Source organism: Equus quagga, chromosome 12 (genome assembly GCF_021613505.1).
Source record: "Equus quagga isolate Etosha38 chromosome 12, UCLA_HA_Equagga_1.0, whole genome shotgun sequence".
In the NCBI taxonomy this organism is placed as follows: Eukaryota; Metazoa; Chordata; class Mammalia; order Perissodactyla; family Equidae; genus Equus; species Equus quagga.
Genome location: NC_060278.1, coordinates 59,287,425 through 59,305,458, shown reverse-complemented (window position 1 = coordinate 59,305,458; position 18,034 = coordinate 59,287,425). Strand labels below are relative to the sequence as shown.

The window sequence follows — 18,034 nt, the reverse complement described above, 5'->3', positions numbered from 1 at the left end:
ATGAAAATATTTATAAAAGCTTACACAACTTCCACATCCAATTTTTATTGTTCAGTAGTGTGGGCTTTATGAATCTTCAATGCGATTGTCGGAATTGCCTCACATAGTCTTTTAATTAACCTTCCATGGTTTCCAATTGCATTCCCTTTATCTGTTAGAATCTAAAATATTGATAGGTGCTTTGTCTCGTTAAACTGAAATCTCTGACTAGCTATGTGTACGCCAGTGTCTCCTGCAAGTGTTCATGGCACACGCGTTTACCAGCACCTTGAAGGGCCCGCTGGACGTGGTGCTGGGGATGAGAGCAGGTCATCATCGTCACATGGGAGACGACAATACAATGTGATACGAGCCACCCTCATATTCCCTATGGGCTTCGAAGAGTTCAAATAATTGGTATTGAGAGATGTTAGATGTGATATTAGTTTGAGAAATAAAAATTACTGCTCAGAAATTATATTCCTCCCGCTAAACTATTCTCAGAGGGTCATCCATATTGTTCATTTGTGGTGTTAGTATCTGGCCTTTCCCATAAGAAGATGAGAGAATGGCTGAAACAGGAGTGTTTAAAGTGAAAGGAAGCTTTTATGTTGTGTGTTGTTGGGGGCAGGGTGAGTGGGTCTTGTTTTTTCTCCATAGGTCTGTCCATCCTTTGGACGACTGTTTATGCATTGACACTTCTGGGTCACCAGCAGCTGAACCTGTGGGAGGAAAGATGAGAATCTTGAATGTAACTGAGAGTTTTGCCCTAAAGGGAGCTGATCCTGGGGAGTTGAGTTAGGAAAGCTTTTGCTTCAACTTCCAGTTGTAATTTGGGCAAGGTTTGGGGCTAATGGCACGGTGAGAGCTGTCTGCCAGACCTTTTTGTTTTTTTTTTTTTTAAATCAATCAGACACATTGTTTGTTCCTCTGGGTTTGATAGACATGTTGTAATAAGGTCCTGAACTGCTCACTACCTCTTTATGTACCTTCTGTCTAAAGGCTTGTTACTATTGTGACCTGTATTCATGGAACCACAAACAATGGGTTTAACCATTAACTTTCAAACCTTTAAATGAATTCTTTTTATAAGATGAGAATTATATAGGCTTCCGCTGGTTGCTTAGAGGAAAAAAAGAAAAGGATTCAGGTTGAATTAGGTTATTAAGAACTGGGAGTTGATGGTTAGGATGCCCCTAGAATGAGCAGATAATTTGCCTTGACCTGACCACGTCAGATAACTCTGTTTAGCTGATATTCCAGTGTCCCTGGGGAACTTAAGGTTTTCTAAAGTTGGTTTGGCTGAGTTAGTAAAGTTAAATTGTGGCAATATTTTGTATTCATTGAGTAAAGCCCCAATCGTTGCCAATACTTAGTGTCCATTAAGGCACAATTTGATGTTAAGTATCTATTTTCAGGGCTCTTCCTGGTGAGCCTTGGGAAAGTTACAAGCTACAAAAGATATATTGTTTTTTTGAGAGATATAAAAGACCGAAGAGAGTGACCAAAATCCTACCCCCTTAGATTCATAATTATCTCTATGAATTTTCTCTTCTATTTTTAATTGAGCAACGATCCCAAAAAGAGGTAGCTTTTCAGAAAACTGTACAATCCCCCATGCCTAAGCGCTTAATTCATTTTAATAATGTTTCATGCACAATAAAAGGACCAGCCCATCAGAGTGGTGAAACTTACTTAAATTGCTCATGAAATATCATTAGTAATGCGGGAGCCCATTTGGGGTCTTCCGTACTCTCTACTTTTTGCTATTTTAATGAGGCTTAATTTCCACATCCTGCTTGGAATCACTTGAACTCATGCCATGGTGTAAATTTCTTTCCTCTGTACCATTAGGAGAGCCTTTTCCTGTCCTTCTGGTAGATTAATTATTTTTCAGAATCTGTCTCTAGGCTGGTTTAACCTGCTGGCCTCAATTTTCGGATCAAGAAATAGAACCAGAATGAGACTAAGTGATGGTTCAGCATGATCCAGCCCCAGCAGTCAGCAAAAGCCACAGTGACTTGGTCCCGATCCTGACCTCACTAGAGTCAGTTCTCGGATTCACAAATACACGGGCTGCTTTTGATTAAATTATTTAATCAGCTTCATCAATATTTGACAAATTTATTGTCGGTGCCTCTCATTTAGCAATTAATTACATAATGTGCCATTCTTTTTGGCTGGTGTTTTGTATTGTTGTTTATTCTTTTTCCCCAACTTTATTGAGTTGTTATGTATTCTTGTATATTTAAAATTGAATTCCTTGAGAAAGCCTGTGCTGTCTGTGACTCTCTCAAGGAAAAGGACTGTGACCCGTAATTCTTTGCCCCCTCTCTCCTGCCCAGGGCCTCACATTCAATAGGACTGGAATTTGAATTGATCTCCTTTGTAATTTGAGAAAATATAAGTTTCAGGTTTTGAAGTATTTCCCTGATGGTATTAATTGATAAGTTGCTGAAGCAGAGTTCTTTAGTTACCTGGTTAGTGTCAAAATCACCGAAAAATGACTTTTTTTTTTGTCAAGGGACACAGAAAAAGCTGTTTGTTTCTGGATCTTTCTTCACCGATCTGCCATAGTGCCTGAGTTTCCTTGCCTCTTTTAGGAGTTAACAAATAATTGGACCTACTTAAAAGTCAGTGGGACAACACACCAACCCATTATGATTTTAGTCTGTAGGCAATGCTGGGAAGGCAGATTTTCAATGGTACAAAGCACCAGGATGGCAGATCAGGTTAAAGTACTCTTTATATCATCATCATCATCATCATCATTATTATTATTATCATTAATTATTATTGATCATTGTGAGAGTGGACATTTCTCGATCATTACTATATGCCAGACATAGTTCAAAAGTGTTAGCTCAGTTAACCCTTACAGCATCACAACATCCCCGTGAAGTAAGCACTGTTATTACCCTATTTTACATGTGAGGAAACTAAAGCCCAGAGATGCTAAGCAACTTGCCTAAGGTCACACAGCTAGGAAATGACAAAGCTAGTCATCAGGTGGTCTGGTTCCAGGACCCGAGCTTCACTTGGTAGGAAGAACACTCTCCGGGAGAAGGTGGGGTATGGGGGAGGCTGAAGGTGGATATAAGACTTGTCCTACCCTTGGTTTCCTTATAACTTTGTCCAGGGTGGGATCTTTATCTGTGGCGTATCCACTAAGTGTCAGCCTTAAGACACATGAAGCCACGTGGTGAGAGGAGATCAGGTCTTTTCAGGGTCTATTTTGTGTTAGCAGTGAAGTTCTTGCTGCTTGGAAGTTGCAGGAAATGACCCACAGGAAAGCTTTCTGGTTCCATTTCTGATCCCGTAGACCCCCCGCAGAGGTGGCAGGGAAGACCAGAGGAGCTCAATGACGGAGTAGCGAGCATAAAAGCACTTCAGGTGGGCACGGTTGTTCCAGGGAGGGGAATCTGGACTGTGGCAGAGCTGAAGGAAGGAGCTCAGAGCACGCGCCTCTCACTACCGTTACTGTTCAACCTCATCAAATAACAACCGGGGAACTTGCCAGTTGAATCAGGCATCTGGGTTTTTTTTCCCTTCTCTTTATTTCACTTTTGTTTTCTACTCTTATAAATAAAAGTCATCCTAAAGTCTTTAAGACAATTAGATGAATTGACTCATCTGCTCTAAATTTTCACTTAAAATTCAATTTCCATTTAAGTTTTTAAAACCTATGTGGTCTGTAGTGAAACATGGGAGGTGGGATCTACATGGCCCGCCCTTCTTATGGACGGGGAAACAAAACACAGAACAATCAACTGAGCCACAATGAGGGCACACCCAGTTAGGACCCGAGCTGGGACTCAAACCAAATGCCCACTTCACATTTCAGGGCCTCGCGCTCGCTCAGAGGTAGGAAAGTTCAGTCTGTTTGCTCCTCCTCTCTTGTGACAGAATGTTCCATTTCAAGTCTTCATTCACCATGATTTAACTTCCTGCCCAATACGGTATAGCGGCTGTTTACCGACGTTTCCACGCACAGAGGAAGACAGCATTTCCCCGCCTCTTTGAAGCTGGGCGCGGCCACGTGTGTGAATGTCTTTGGCCGAGAACATGTGAGCAGAAGTGACCATTGTGTGATACTTCTGGGATGTAACATTTTGTTGTCAGAGTGAGGCTCTCCAGAGCTCTTTTCCCTTTCCACGTGAACCAGAGAGGCTGTGTCTTCCAGACGGTACCAGATGACAAAGCTTTTTCAGCATAGATGGCTGAGCTGCTACAGAGAAGACTGTCGTCCCTACAGAGTCACCCAGACCCTGAGACTTTGAGTGAGCGAGAAATACATCACCCCTGTGTTAACTCACCAAGGTTACTACCTTGTTTGTCACTGCAGCATAACCTAGCCTATCCTGATGATTACCAATGGGCTTTGGGGGTCTTTGTGAGCTATATTAGTGAGCACCATCAGCTGGTAGGCAATATGCTAAGTATTTAAGATGATTTTCTCATTTAATGATTTAATCCTTACAATAACCCAAATGAGGCATGTGTCTACATCATGTGCAAATGAAGATATTGAGTCCAAGAGAAAGTAAATAAATTCCCCAAGTTACTCAACTAGTAAGAACCAGAGTTTCACTCCCAGGCATCTATTTATTTTTTTTTCCCTGAGGAAGATTCACCCTGAGCCGGCATCTGTGCCAGTCTTCCTCTTTTCATTGAGAAAGATTCACCCCGAGCTAACATCTGTGCCCATCTTCCTCTATTTTGTATGTGGGTCTCCACCACAGCATGGCTGCTGACAAGTGGTGTAGGTCTGTGCCCAGGAATTGAACCCAGGCCACCGAAACGGAGCACGCCAAACTTAACCACTAGGCCATGGGGCCAGCCCCCCAGGCGTCTGGTTTATTTCACTACACTGCTCTGCCTGCCTTAAGATGGTGTTAACTCTCACTGAGTGGTTGAGATTTTTAATTTTTCCTTCTTCTCCCCAAAGCCCCCAGTACATAGTTGTATATTTTTAGTTGTGGGTCCTTCTAGTTGTGGCATGTGGAATGCCACCTCAGCATGGCCTGATGAGTGGTGCTGGGTCCACTCCCAGGACCTGAACTGGTGAAACCCTGGGCCGCCAAAGCAGAGCGTGTGAACTTAAGCACTCGGCCATGGGGCTGGCCCTTCACTGAGTGTTTAAAAGCGGCAATTGATCCCATAAGCATTCTGTAGAGTGCCTATTGTGTGTTTATCACTGATCCAAGTGCTATGGGTAGTGCAATGTGAGAGATGAGTCCCAACCTTAAGGAATTCAGAGTCTGGTTGAGGGGAGTAAAGGACATGAAACAATAATGAGCAATAGGAGATGCGAGTCAGTGCTGAACAGCCTTTGAACCTCCAGCTGGGACTTGAAGGTTAGCTAGGATGTGAGTAGGTGGAAACCGTGGGGGGGAGCTGTCTACGCCGTCCAGCACGGTGGGGAAGAGTGTGGGCTTGGATTGCCTGGCTTTCAATGGCAGCCCAACCGCTTAAGCTTCTTTCAGCCTTCTTCCTTCATTTGTGAAATGGTGTCTGTAATAGTGCTCACATGACGGAGTTGTGGTGAGAATTATGCGGGACAACGAATGTGAAGGACTTAGCAGAGTGATGGCATACAGTGGTGCTCGATAAATGTTACCTGTCTCCAGGTGCTGGAAACAATAGGAGGAAGAGGCTGGTATGAAAACCAGCATGTGAAGTCATGATACACATGATAATACCCATGAGCTTGAGGGGTTCCATTTATGTCGCATTCTTTCTTTGAGACACGAAGAAGACAAGGCAGCCCCTTGTGAATGCACTGAGTGTGACGGGTGCAAAGATGGACTAGACACGATCACTCGTGGATTGAAGAGTGTGGATGTATTCAGGGGGAATGGCTCGGGGGAATCACCATGTGCGTGATGGGAGAGAGAGGAGAGGATACAGTGCAGAGCACAGGATGCCTGTGGTGCTCCCCAGGCCCAGGTTATGAAACAACCCAGGTTTTATGCAACAGATGCCACTGGTAAGCATGGTTGACATTATTCTTACCATTTTCCAAATCTGCTCCGGCAGCTGCATGGACGCTGGTTGCTACTCATGTCTATGCTGTTTTTACTTGATGACGTCAAGTTGGGGAAAGAGCGTGGGTTTTGGAGTCACACTGATTGAGATTTCAGTCCTAACTCTGGCACTTACTGTCTGATCTTGGGTAAATTTCTAAACCCCCTGAAACTTCAGTTTCCTCCTCTATAAAATGGGGTGATAATCCCCACCTTTCAGGATTTAAAATGGATTAAGAAGGATCTATTTAAAGCACCCAGGACAGTTATTCTTGTCAGAACTATTGTCAGGGGCAGCTCTTGCTGTTATGAATGATGGGTCTTCAAGACTCCAGCAGGCAGCTCTTGCCAAGACTGGGATTTGTGGATTTTTACGTCACAGAGAGCCACTGGGGAAGGACCAAGAATGTTACGTGGAAATACTCCTCTAATTCCTTCACTAAATCATTCTCTCTCCCTTGGTCTTGTGATTTTTTTTTTTTTTTTTGAGGAAGATTAGCCCTGAGCTAACTTCTGCTGCCAATCCTCCTCTTTTTGCAGAGGAAGACTGGCCCTGAGCTAACATCCCTGCCCATCTTCCTCTACTTTATACATGGGACGCCTACCACAGCATGGCGTGCCAAGCGGTGCCATGTCTGCACCCGGGATCTCAACTGGCGAGCCCGGGGCCGCTGAAGCGGCACGTGCGCACTTAACCGCTGCACCACTGGCTGGCCCAAGGTCTTGTGATTTTTAAGAAAAGAAATAAGATTTATAAGTTTATAATAAGTACGGAATATCAACCCGTGTGGAAAATGAACATCGTAATTTTACTCATCTTAGTTTTAATTAAAGATCATACAGAATTGGTTCCTTAAGATGGCTCTTTCCCAGCGGCTCACCCTCTCCTTTGACATCCATAAAAATGAGCCAGTTTATGGCGCCGGCCCCGTGGCCGAGTGGTTGAGTTCACGCGCTCCGCTTTGGTGGCCCATGGTTTCGCTGGTTCGAATCCTGGGCACAGACATGGCTCTGCTCATCAAGCCACGGTGAGGCAGCGTCCTACATGCCACAACTAGAACGACCCACAACTAAAAATACACAACTATGGACCGGGGGGCTTTGGGAGAGAAAGGAAAAATAAAATCTTAAAAAAAAAAAAAATGAACCAGTTTAGTTGCTGTTTTTACCTTTCTCTTCTTTCTGCTTTAATCTAAATTCAGCAGACAAATATACGTCAAATGGAATCGAGTGGTGAAATCGCCATCTTGCCTTCAGACTGCCGCCTGGCACCTGTGGGGGGAGCACCGAGACTCCTCTGCTGTCTTGGAGATACTTGCATTTTGACCGTAAGGCTCGTCGTGGGAACATTTATATCTGCAGGCAGAGCAAGCTTGCGCTGAGTTGAACTTTTGGGTTCTGTCTCACAGAGAGACACGCAGAGGGATATTTTCTTGCTGTTTAACTCTTTCTTATCCTCTCATAAACAGTCCTCATGGGATTGCTTCATCTCTTCTTGTCCAACTGGAGTTCGTGTTCATTATGGAATTTTCACATGTAAAGTGGTTTTAATAGGCCTGTTTGGTCTTCGTTCTCTGGAGTACCCAGGACTATACACCAAAAAGGGAGGGCAAAGATTCGTGACAAAAGGTTTTTGTTGCCTTGCAGTTCCTTCATTGTTTATTTAACCAATATTTATCAAGTGCTTATGCTAAGTCCGTATACTAGTCTTGGAGATACTATGGTCGATAAAACATAAACCCTGATTCTCTAGGAATTTTTCCTGTTCAGTATGAGATTTGGGCAAGTTAGCAGGAAGTTAATCAGAAATGAGAGGTGTCTGGTGATGGGAAGCCCACAGGAGACCCTGAGCTCCTCAAGCTAGAAGTCAGCCCTCCGCCTCCTTCATAGAGCTTGTCATCTGCTTCCCTGGAGTAGTTCTGGGTGGACATGTCCTTCGTCCTGTACCATAGACTGGCTCTTTGAGGGCAAGGACTTTTCGTCTTATTTTTGCCGGTGTCCGCCATTGCACCCAATTCAGTTCCCAGTGAGTAATAGCCACTCAATAAACGCTTATGGGATGAAAATGTCATCTCTCTCTCGCAATGTTTGCTTTATCTAGAAAAACATTACACAAGTGAATCCCAGCTTCCAATTTTAATCTTGTAAGAAGAATGTTTTAATATCACAAAAGCAAAAAGGTTATAACACAATCCCACCACCCTAAGTCGTTCATTCATGAGTTAAAATTCATGAGTCAATGAGTAATATTTCAGAAAGCATTTATGAGTTCCTACCATGAGCAGACACTGTTTGAAGCATGGGGATGCTTCAGTAAAGAATCCAGTCGTAGTCCCTTCTGTGATGGAGCCAGTGTAGGAGATGGTAAACAGATGTGTATTGAAATTCCAGTTATGCTCAGTCTCCTCTTTTCTTACACTGGCCTCAAGCTCCAGGAGCCATTGGTTCCTCTGGTCAGGAGGGAGGGACGGAAGTAGATAGGAGGGAAGCTCAGTGGAGTCTGTGGGGATGTACCAACTTGAGAGGCAGGCTTCCAGCCAGTGGGCCACCTGTTTCCCCCTCTTTGGGGTTTGCCTGGGTTGGTCTCAGTTCCTCAAGAATATTTACACATCAAAGGCTGCTTCCAGGGCAAAGTCCTCATGTTGCATTCAACGAGACTTGGAATTCCCAGAATTGCCATCCTGTAAGCCAGAAAATAGCTTTGCTCTGCATTGCATCTCTTCGATTCCCATTGTGCTGCCTTCCAGAGGGACTTCAGGAAGTCAGAAGCAGCTTTTCCAATTTTATTAATGCAGAGTTTGTTACTATGGCTCTCCTAGAACAGGCATTACTATAGTTTCTTCTGGTGATGATAAAGATGCCTCCTACGTTGACGATAATCCTAAAGAAGCTCCTGAGAACTGCAACAGCTTTTTTGAGTCCAGTGGAATGACGGTACTAGTTAGGATTTGGCTCCACTATGCCAAACGAGACAGCAGTTTATTTCTCTCTCACATAAACATAGGTAATCCAGATCCGGTATGGCAGGTCCATGAACGTCAAAGACCCAGGGTTCTTCTTTCTTTCCAGAAGTGCCTTTCATACTGTCTAAGACACCTGCTTTAGCTCTGACCATCATGGCCACATTCCACCCAGCAGAAAGAAAGTTCAGGGTGAATCAGAGCCTGCTCTTATCCAGGAGTTTGCACACACTGTTTTTGCTTATATCCCACCGGTCAGATCTTAGATACACAGCCACGTGGTGGTAAAGGTGGCTGGGAAATATATTTTGTTTTGTAATGATCACATATCTAGTTAAAAGTGAAGATTTTATTTACAGTGAAAGGGCAGAAGGGATAGCTGGAGACAACAAGCCTTTCTGACATACTGGGCCAATGTGAAGACTCTTGCTACCATTGGCCAGGACGCAATCGTGCTGGCAAGACTAAATTATAGTTGTTGCAGAGCACTGGGTTTCTCCAGAGAACATTCAGATCTGCGCCAATCTCATGCAAACCACTGTGTCGATTTAAGTGTGGTGCGTGGCCCGTAGTGAAGTGCAGATGGTGGTTTTGGTGGTGAGGTGGAGAGGGGGAAGTTGGCAGTACTAATTTCACATTAAAGTTAGCTCTATATATTGCCGTTGATCATCCCAAAGCATTCTGTCTAAGTTTTCAATTTGATGCTACCTTCTAAATTACTAGGCTTCCCTTGGAATGAACGAATCAACTGACGTGATGAAACTGAAGTCAGCGTATCTGTGGGATATCATTAATTTGCTCCGGGGACCTTGGTTCAAGCAATTGCTGCTTGTCTCTGAAATGGGAACTGAGGTCATTTTAACATGTGTTTGTCTGATATTAAAGATGACTTTTCTGGTTCCAGAGATGAGAAGCTCAAGTATAAAAAGATAACAAGTAATCAATCTAGCCATTGATAAGGATTCTCTAAATGTGTACTGTCCAATACAGTAGCCATTAGCTACTTAAATTTTTAAATTAGTTGAAGTTAGATTTATTTCCTCCGTTGCACTAGCCACGTTTCAAGAGCTTTACAGCCCTGCCTGGCTAGTGGCTACTGTAACGGACGATGCTAGTACAGGACATTTCCGTCACTGCGGAAAGTTCCGTTGGAACGTGCTGCTTTTACTCTGGAGGGAGAACGTAGCTAAAGTAGTCAGATAATGTATTACATTCCATTTCACACTTAATATTATTTTAAAGGAATGGATAAATTCTGATGCTGAAGATGAATCAAGATGTTAGAATAAGGGATTCCAGGATCAAGATACCAGAATGTGAACAAGGGAGCATAGCGTGGATCGATACATTGGATAGACACATATATATTATGCTCACGTTAAGGATCCAAAACTGGACTCAGACAGGATGAGAATTGTTACTAGGCGTTTTGCTTAAATTTAACACATTTTGTGCGACCTTTCTAAATACATTGGCTCAAATCAAACAAGAAGGATGACTAGAATGTAAGATCATACTTATCTGTGTTTCTATGGAAAGGATTAGAATTTTTTTATGTGGACTTTTTTCCCCCCACAAAATTCGGATAAAGATTCTAAGTTCAGCTTGGACACATTTAGTTTGAGATGCTTGTGAAACATCCAAGTATAGATGTTTCCATTTTTCCTGTATTCCCTTTCAATCTTCATTTGCATTTTAGATCATTGTAATTATAGTGAATATTGTACAAAGAATACTTATCTATCTTTAAGTATTACCTTGTATTTTAGCATTTACTTAATAATTTCCATCTTTCTGAAAATGGTGGTTTCCAACTGTTTACTATTTTGAGTTAATATGCAGTAGACATCTTTGTGAAATTAACTTTTTTTCTTCTTTTGGATTATTTTTTTAGGATGAATTGCTAAGAAACGAGATAATCAGTACAGATGTGTGAGCATCGTTCCAGCTTAATACATGTGGCCATTTCTTTCCTAGGAGTCATATCGGTTTGTCCTGGTCAACCTGTCAGCTGGCTGGCCCCACCACCATCTGTCCACGTTACAGATAATCAGTTGTAAATAGGTATCCTGAGTATATGAAGATCTGTAATCACACTGCTTGGGTTCACATTGCTATTTAACCAAATGCTAGTTATGTGACTTTGGATAAGTTACTAACATTGCTAAGCCTCAGTTTCATTGTCTGTAAAATGGGAAGGAGCAGGTATCCACTTAGGTTTGTTGTGAAGATGAAATAAGAGAACCCCTGCAAAATGTTGAGCCCAGTTCCTAGCCCATAACTGTTAATCGTTATTACTGCTGTTATTAGTATTTATTAGTATTATTTCCTTAACCACTAACAAGTTGAATCCTTCTTTCACGTGCTGTTTTATACTTTTCATTTTCTTTTGTGTGGCTCTTTCCATCTTCCATCCTTTTGTTTTTTGGCATTTTGTTATCCTTAACCCTTAAGAAGAGCTATTGATAACACTGTTTGTTTGACATTTATACTGATTTTCCTCCAATCTTGAATTTTTTATTGTATAGAAATTTAAATATTTTATCTTATTTGATCCAGGTATCTTTTCTTTCACATTTTCTTCTATTGTGTCAAATCTGAAGAACATATTATTATCACTCTTCCAAAGACCTATTTGCTAGTTTTTAATGATTTAAGAACTAGTTGATGTGGTGTTTGCCTTTATGCGTGAATATAAGTCATTGTTTTGCCTCCTTTTTCCTGCCCACAGAGTTGTCTAGTTAGCCCAACACCATTTAAAAGTAATCTTTCCTTTTCCATTGTCTCATGATAACTTATTTTCCACACGTTACCTTCTGTTATGTGACTGTTCTAATCAGTAATGAGCTGTGATTTGACCATTTCTTTGAGGTCACTGGGGCAGGTGGCGTCCAGGAATTTTCACTGTCTTGGGAGAGTCCAGCATTTACAAAGAAACTTGGTCACCATCTTCTGTGTCCCGAGGTAATTGTGGGTAGTGCACAAGAGTTTAGTCTTACTTGAAAGCTGTAAATCTTATCTTAGCAAATAAAATAAAACTGGCTAATGATCACCAACCATATTTTCTTTTCTTCTAAGGGATGGGCTTGAAAAAGTAAAGGGGAGGGGAGGTTTCTTACAACAGCACTAAAAGAGCTTTTAAGCAGAAAATTGCCTTAAGTCAACCAAGAGAGGTTATCCTCATTATACAAACACACCCTTCTCAATTGAGCCCTTTTATGTTATAATTGTTTTCACATCTATAGAACTCCATGAGAGATTATGCTGAAAATCTATTTGTTTGTCCAAAAATATTTTAAAAGTACTTTATCTTCCAGAAGGACCGGGCGTATCAGGGCAGGTTGGTTTCAGAGGAAATGTAGCCTAGTGCTAATAATTTGTCATATACAATTCCAGTGACCCGTGGAGGAATATGGTGAACCAGCTGGATGTGGAGTTTGGGGAAAGGCTGGCCCGGTTAGCTGTGGGCCATTTGAACATCTAGTTCAGGTGGAATCAGTGTGCTCAAGAATAGTTGGGATGCTTTGCTGGGAGAGAAATGTGGATTCGCCATAGTGAATGAAACTGGTCCAGGTTTATGGTTCTGTTCTAGTTCAATTGAGGCATAAAGAGATGGTCTTTATGGTCTTCTGACTATACCTACTTTTCCTGTGGTGGACACACCACGGACTTGGGTTGATGCTTTTAGTCAAAAATGCAAAGAATTTAGTGAGCTGCATCTCTGTGCATGGAACTATGCTTTCTCTTAAGGGGAGAACAGAGCCCTTGTGTTTTAACTGTTTACAATTCAGTTGGGGAGGCAAGACCTACACATACGAGAATTTAACAAGCAGTAAAAACCAGCATATAAATCGAAGCCACATAAATGACAGAACAGTGACTGAGTGAGAATTCAGAGCAGGGAAAGTTACTGTCAGGCGGGGGATCCATAGCAGCTTCCTGGGTGAGATGGGGCACAAGTGAGTCTTGAAGGATGGATGGGTGATGAGGTGAAGAATGGAGAGCGTTCAGGTGAGAAGTGGCCTAAAGAAGGATGAAGGGACATGGAGGAGCAAAATGTGCTGGAGGAGCAGTGAGTGAACAAGACAGGCTGGTGTAGACGAGGTTAGGGGGGGAAACTGAGTCTGATTATGAACAGCCTTGAATGCCAGACTCTTTCCCTAAATGATTAAAGAAAAACTAAGTTTATTCACTTAGTAATCTTATTTAATAGCTGTTTGAATTTGAATGCCAGACATCATTGTAGATGTATTGGGAATTTTGCCCTTATGTGTTTGTTGAGTAGGACGACAATGAAGGGTTCATTTGGACTTTTAAGAACACAAAAGAGTCCAAAAAAAAAAAAAAAGAACACAAGAGAGGCAAAGCACAGAGCACTTTTAGGGTCGTGAAACTACTCTGTATAATGCTATCATGGTGGATTCACGTGGATATATATTTGTCTAAACCCATCAGATGTGTAACATCACAAGTGAACCCTAATGTAAACGATGGACTCTGGGTGATAATGATGTGTCAATGTAGGTTCATCAGTTGTAACAAATGTACAATCTAGTGGGGAATATTGATAATGGGGGAGTCAGTGCATGTATGAAGTAGGGGTTATATGGGAAATCTCTGTACCTTCCACTCAATTTTGCTGTGAACCTAAAACTGCTCAAAAAAAAATGAAGTCTGTTTGAGAAAAAGAAAGGTTAAAAAAAAAAGAACAAGCAAGTAAGAGACCTATATAGGTTTCCTTCTTTTTTTCTTGGTGAGGAAGATTGGCACTAAGCTAACATCTGTGCCAATCTTCCTCTATTTTATATGTGGGATGCCACGACAATATGGCTTGATGAGAGATGTGTAGGTCTGTGTCCATGATCTGAACCCACAAACCCTGGGCTGCCGAAGTGGAATGCATAAACTTAACCACTATGCCACCAGGCTGGCCCTGGTTTCTTTCTTTTAAAAATTTAAATTGAGAGGGCCAGCCCTGGTGTCCTAATGGTTAAGTTCAGTGTGCTCCACTTCCAGCGGCCTGGGTTTGGTTCCTGGGCATGGACCTACACTGCTCTGTTAGTGGCCATGCTGTGCTGGTGGCCCACATACTAAAAAGTAGCAGAAGATTGGCATGGATGTTAGCTCAGGGCAAATCTTCCTCAGCAAAGAAAAGAAAAAAATTAAATTGAGAGAACCAAGGTCAAAATTTTTAAATGCACACCGTAGGGAGAAAGATGTGAAGTATTTGACTTTTCATCTCTGATTTAAACTCTCATCTCTGCTTCTTTAAAACCACACTCTTGGAAATAATTTGAATAGTTGAATCCTAAAAATTGCATTTCTATTATTTGTCAACTGAGCTGTCACCTTTCAAACGTGCTTTAAAATACATCCCCTCAGTCATGATGGATCCCCCATCACCAAGTCCTGTTTGTTAGCCAGTCACATATGTGATGTTGGACGCTACAGAGCAGGTTACAGGCTTGTAGTTCCTGCCACCTGGGCAGGGACAGTCATACACTCGGCAAGATGATGCAAAGTCAGTCTGTGGGCACCCAACACCCGGATGTGCAGGACAAAGGAAGGCACCAGGCTTTCCATCATCCACAACAAGGTTTCCCTCACCTTTCTGTATATGCTTTTGGTTCGTCTTGACTCTGCGCCTGGTTGAGGAAATTCAGACACATAGTGCAGGCAGTTAGGGGACTTCTAACGAGACCTAAGAGGTGGCAAAGGACTAAATTCGTTTATTTTGTCTCTCTGTTCTGTATCACACAATTCTCTCATCTCATATTTCCTATAAACATTTTGACATTCTGTTGAATTTTCTCAAATTTCTTCCATCTGGAAAAGCAGAGTATTCATCAGGAAACCGCAGCCATCTTGCCTACCTTTAAACTCTGACCGTTCAATTGCTGGCCATAGAAAAAAGTAGATTGTCTAACTTGCTGAGCTGGGGCATGCAGATTTTCTATTTTGAGAGAACATTAAGGGAAAAAAAAGGGTGGGAGTTGATACTAATGAAATAAAATGAGGAATGATTATTTCTATCATTGGCTGTCAAAATTATTTTTGTTAAAAAAAGAAAAGGCTGATTATTAGGGGCTGGCCCCATGGCCGAGTGGTTAAGTTCGCCACTCCGATTTGGTGGCCCAGGGTTTCACAGGTTCGGATCCTGGGCGCGGACATGGTGCCACTCATCAGGCCACATTGAAGTGGCATCCCACATGCCACAACTAGATGGACCCACAACTAAAATATCCAATTATGTACTGGGGGGATTTGGGGAGAAAAAGCAGAAAAAAAGAAGATTGGCTAACAATTAGCTCAACAATTGTTAGCCAATCTTTAAAAAAAAAAAAGATGATTATTAAATTAGAAATAATGTACCACGGGTTGTCCTAGTCACTTGAGCTTAAAAAAACAGAAAAACAAAAACGAGCAAGATTCCTCCCTTCGTGGAGCTTGCTTTTAGTGTGTTGGACAGATAATAAAGAACTGAAAAATAGTTATAAATTTTTAATAATTTTTCTGTAATTTTACAAATTAAAAACAATTACAAACATTAAAAAATATATATTTTTGTTGTTTATAACGTCTCCGTCCTCCAGACACAGCGTTCTGTGATCGGGCAGCATGCTCATGGGGAAAAGCCAGCCGGGCTCACACGGGTGCTGCCAGCCCGCGTTCTCTGTGGACCTCAGAGCTGGGAAGGGTGGAGGCTCATCCATCGTCTGTGGCCCAAATGACAACTCTTCTCCTGCCTGAGCTTCGCATGTGGTTTTCAGATGGCAGCCCCCTGAGTCATTTGAACTTGGAGCCTGAAAGGCTTTCTGTTCAGTCAAATGCCAGTACTTGTAAAATTCTGGGTCTTGATAAAGAGAAGAGTCTTTTCGGGAGCTGTGAGCGGTGAGTGGTGCATCTCATGATGTTGTCACGTCCACGGTGCACCTCTCTTGAGAGTTTTCAGGAAAGTCAACTCAACGGATTCAGATAGGATTAATTAATTTTTACCTTTGTGATTCCCTTTCTTGCTCTTTATTTTCTGTCTTCAACGCTTAGATTACATTGACCCCTCGTTGTAGCATCGCTACGTGAACATTGCAGAAAAATGTGGAAAATATTTTTAAGAGTGTAAAAAATTAAAAAAAAAAATCACTCCACCGTCAAAGAAAAATCTGTGTATAATATGAGAATTCTTTTTCTTTTGGCCTTTTTGAGGACATAAATATATTTTTGGAAAACATAAAATCTTGTAGCTTCCTTTTGTTTCTTCTTGATGTTTTACCAGGAATGTTTTCTCATGTTATGGAACATTCTTTCTAAATATGTTTTTTTTTTGATGGTTGTTTAATATTCCATCGTGTTGATCTGGCACTATTTTAAAAACAAGTTTCTGTTGTTAGAAATGTATTTTTGGTGATTTTTTTGGCTGTTATAAGTAAGGCTAAGATGAGTAATCTTGTACAAAAACTTTTTGAGTTGTTGCATAAAAAGAATTGAATGTTTTTAAATTAAAAAAATTTTCTTAAAAGTATTTTTAATATGAAAAAAATTGATAAAGCAAAAGTTGAGTCTAATGCAATGAGCTCCCATACCTGTCAGCCAGTTTCAATAATTATCAAGATTTTCATAATTATCAGTATTTTTCTATATCTATAAATGATTACTTTTACCTTTCCAGGTGGTCACTGAAAAAAAAATTCCAAGCAAGATCGTGCCAGTTTATTATATTCCCATGAGCTGCCTTAGTAAAAATATTAGCGTAAAAAAAATGTTTTTTGGGTTTTTTTTGCTGAGGAAGATCAGTCCTGAGTTAACACCTGTGCTGGTCTTCCTCCATTTTTTGGGACACCGCCATAGCATGGCTTGACGGGCCGTGCATAGGTCTGAGCCCAGGATCCGAACCTGCAAACCTTGGGCCGCCAAAGTGGAGTGTGCAAACATAACCACTACACCACTGGGCCAGCCCCTAAAAATAACGTAAGTTTTATAGGCAAAAAAAAATTATTTTGTTGTTTTGATTTGTATTTATTCAACAGCCAAGAGTTTGAAGGTACTTTCAAATTTTGTTGGCAATTTGTATTTATTCTTTTTGCATTGTACATTCATGTCCTTTGCCTATTTTTCTTTTCTGGTATTGATCTTTTCTTACTTAAAGAGCTCTATATAGAAAGGATATTAGCTGATATGTCATGAATGTTAAAAGTACTTTCCCCAGATTTTATTTGCCTTTTAAATTACTTGTATGCTGTTTTCTGGAATAAGAACAGTTTTCATTTCTAAGTAGATGAATCCACATATCAAAACCTTCTTTTTTGTTTTTAAGGCTTACATCATCTTTCCTCGTGGCAAGTTTGGAAAAATCCCGTACTCCCAGGCGATATGACACGGTGATTAATCATGTGAGCTCTGGAGCTGTGTGCACAGTTCAAATCTCCACTTGGCATTATAGGCTGTGGGCCTTGAACAAGATCCTTAACCCCTGTGTGCCTCAGTTTCTTCACTAGTAAAACAGAAATGACTATATTGTTACCTACTTCATCGAGTTGACATGGGGATTAAGTGACAGTATATGTAAGATACTTTGAAACACATAGAAGGTGCTATGCAAATAAATATTCGATATTGTTATTGTCCATTTAACTCTTTAATCCAGTTGAAGCATTTTGGTGCGTAAGTAACGATTATAAAATCCTATCAGACAAGTCTTTGCTTACAAAAATCTTCAATACTTTGTGGTGATAAAATTCAGCAGATGAGAAAACACATTTAAGAAATGGTTAAAAAAAAAAAAAAGAACTACACTTTCTTCCCTAATGTTAAAATAAAAAGGTAGAATCTTGCTTACAAATCCCCGTAGAATTATAAGAAATATCTACTTTTTAGTGGTGAAAGAAACTTTACATATCCTTAGCTAAACCTTGTCATTCAAAAACTGAAGAAACAGGTGCAGAGTGGACAGGATCCACAGCTGGAATGAGACCCAGGGCTTCTCATTCTCCCTCCAGTTCTTTTTAAGTAAAGAGTGAAAAATAAAACCACAAATTGTGAGCACACCTAGCCACAATTCATTAGAGCTTCACT

The 18,034-nt window shown here is 41.2% G+C and overlaps 1 long non-coding RNA gene across 1 annotated transcript; it reads left to right on the top strand.

Annotated features, from left to right (window-relative positions):
- The first annotated feature begins 11,721 nt into the window (after positions 1–11,721).
- Positions 11,722–17,566, top strand: LOC124249035 (uncharacterized). Its single transcript, XR_006891229.1, has 3 exons — positions 11,722–11,929; positions 15,559–15,856; positions 17,277–17,566. It is a non-coding gene; the product is annotated as an uncharacterized LOC124249035 (long non-coding RNA).
- Positions 17,567–18,034: the final 468 nt, after the last annotated feature.